Source organism: Atractosteus spatula, assembly GCF_055471065.1.
Source record: "Atractosteus spatula isolate fAtrSpa1 chromosome 17 unlocalized genomic scaffold, fAtrSpa1.hap1 SUPER_17_unloc_3, whole genome shotgun sequence".
In the NCBI taxonomy this organism is placed as follows: domain Eukaryota; kingdom Metazoa; phylum Chordata; class Actinopteri; order Semionotiformes; family Lepisosteidae; genus Atractosteus; species Atractosteus spatula.
This window is the reverse complement of record NW_028296635.1, coordinates 419738-422500: the sequence shown is the minus strand read 5'-3', so window position 1 is coordinate 422500 and position 2763 is coordinate 419738.

Genomic DNA, 2763 nt, shown 5'->3' with positions numbered 1-2763 from the left:
AGACATTGCCATGCGCTGTAGCCTTCAGATTTGGATTGATGGTATCAGGCTGGATAGGTTGATTATGCCCAATCCCCCATCTCTATTGCTGGAGTAGATTAGTCCATTGCATGTAGACTCAGGTAGATTTTTGATCGCTTTCCGTATGAGTCGGTCAAGACTTTTTAGTGTTACTTGATTAGTGTAGGCGTGATCCATTTGGTAGAACAGTCTGGGGATTGTGTAGACATTTAGGATTGTTACCTTCTGTAAGGTTTTAGCGGGGCTTTGTCGATTTTAAGGATCCGTTTTTGTAGCAGATTTATAGCTTCTGGTTGCTTAGTTGTCATCCATGGGCTTATTTTAAGACCCAGGTATTTTTCAGATTCGCTTTGGGTCATCATATGGAGTTTGTTGTTGTTTATGGACCTGTCATCACAGTTGTTGATGACATACGAGTCCTTGGTAGGTGTAATTAGGAACCCGTGGCATTTTTTGGCTTGGACCATCAGTCCTGTTTGTGCGCAGAATTCTTCAAGGATACAGATGGTTTTTTCCATCCCTTCCCAGCTGTCGCTCAGCAGAACCAGGTCATCTGCAAATGCCAATGTTGAGATGTTTCCAGCCTCAGTATTGAGGCCGCAACCATGTTCTTCCAAGACATTGATCAAGCGATCCTGGGCTATGTTGAATAGTATGGGTGACATGGGATCACCTTGTTTAACTCCAACTTTAATGGAGAATTCTTGTGAAGACTGGCTTTCTGCTTTGATCATGGTAGTGCAGTCATGGTAAGAGTTTTTGATTAGATCAATTATGTGGTTGTCCAGTTCTCTTTGTTGCAGGACTTGAAATATTTGGTCGTGGGCCACAGTGTCAAATGCCTTGGCAATGTCAATGAACACCACTGCAATTTGTTTATGGGTCTTTTTGGCATTTTCCAGGATGTATTGTAATGCTGTCGGATTTTTGGAACTGTGCCAAGTTCTTGGACAATTATCTGATTGATGTTTTTGCCCCTTTATATTTAATTTCCAGTGTTTTCAGTTTTGTTAGTTCTTCATCTGTCCATATCTTGCTGGAGTCTTTGTTTGTATTCAATTCTTGGATTCTTTCTTTGTTCCTGATGTCTGGATGGGCATGTCGTTTGTGTTGCGATAAGCCGGATTTTGATTGGAAGTACATGTTACAGATGTTATACTTCCATTCACCTTTTTCTTCAATCATGTCAGTTCTCCCTTTGCATTTGCGGAGATGGCACTGGATGGAGTGGAGATTATTGCTTGTGTTGTTGCATTTGGTACATAGAAACATATTTCATTGTGTTTGAGGTTATAGTGTTGCAGTGCCATCCTCGACCTTCCAGTCTTTTCTTTGCTGATAAGACAGGTTTGATCATCATTTGACAGTTGCATGGTTATGGTCTGGCCACTTAGTCCTCTTAGAAAGGCTGGCTCATTGAGTGACTCATTCACTTCCGGACTATGGTCCTCTTCCTCTTGAGAGGTGGAGGCAGAGGTGGTGTTAGGCTCTCGTCATTATACTCAGGTGTGTCATTTTCAAATTCCTCCAAAATGTTTATCAGGGAGGGATTGCATTCTTGTATGAGGCTTTTGAGGTCTATGGTATCGTCAAGCCTCTTTATGGTCTTCTACTGGGATCCGTAGATCACAAATGTGTGGTTTATTTTGATCGAAGATGTTTCGGTCGAACGGATGAGTAGACTAACATCGAGCATGACCTGGGCCAAGTCGTCATATGTTGTCTATGTACTCACAGAGATGAGTCTTAACTCTCTTTCTTTGATTCTTGACAGAGGACTTGCTGTAAGGGAACAGGACCCAACCCCAAGTCCTTCCAGGGCACTTTATTTGCCTGGGTGACATGCCATTCAGTATGGTACATCATTAACATTACTCTCCATTTTGAGGTTTCGCCAGTGGGTACTACCCAGTGGGTTGGCAGGCCCACAGGAGGGGTGAGATAATTTAGACCTCATTTGACCTCCACGTACTCAAGAAGAGCAGTGGAGTTACCAGCGGGACCACGTGGAGGTAGAGGTCACTAAGTCTCCACTCCTTACCCAAGGGAGTTAAGAGAGTCAAACCTACTCCTGACGTTTAGCCGCGCTTCATTAAATTTCTTCATATTGACATGTAAAGCACTGGGCAGAAATCACATTGCGTCAACACCCGCCGTTGGCCGTCGCGATGCTTTGTTTTAATTAAACAGTCTAATTCCCCTGGTCCACACCAGTTCAAAGCCAGCTGCTAGACACTAACCGATGCCGCCCATCGCCTGCTGGCCATTCCACCCCTGCCGCTGCAGATGATGGCTTAACCCCCCCGGCACCCTGTCCTTCCCTCCTGCCTTCCCCCACGAGGAGGGGAGGGGGAGCTCCAATGTGGGTGTGTGTGAGGGGCTGCTGAAAAAGTAGAACAATGTAGGTAAGGGAAGTCAGATCCATAATTTGTGATAAGGATTGGCTGGTGCTGGGTCGGTCGGGCTGGGGTGTGAAGCAGGGCTGGGCGCAAGTCTCGGTTGGACAAGGCACCACGTGCCGCGGACCCTCTCGCACGCACCAGTCAGATAGAGGGCTGCGGATCTGCAGTCAGGCCAACGGGTCTTTTAAGAAATGATCAATTCTTGATCATGTCAAATAAGTAGGAAAAGTATATTTAGTGAAGTGTTTAGCAGTGATCCTGTGGCTCTGCCCTCAATACTATGTGATTGATATATTTATGTCATGTGTGGGTATTCGTCTCAGGTATTAATTACAGGCAA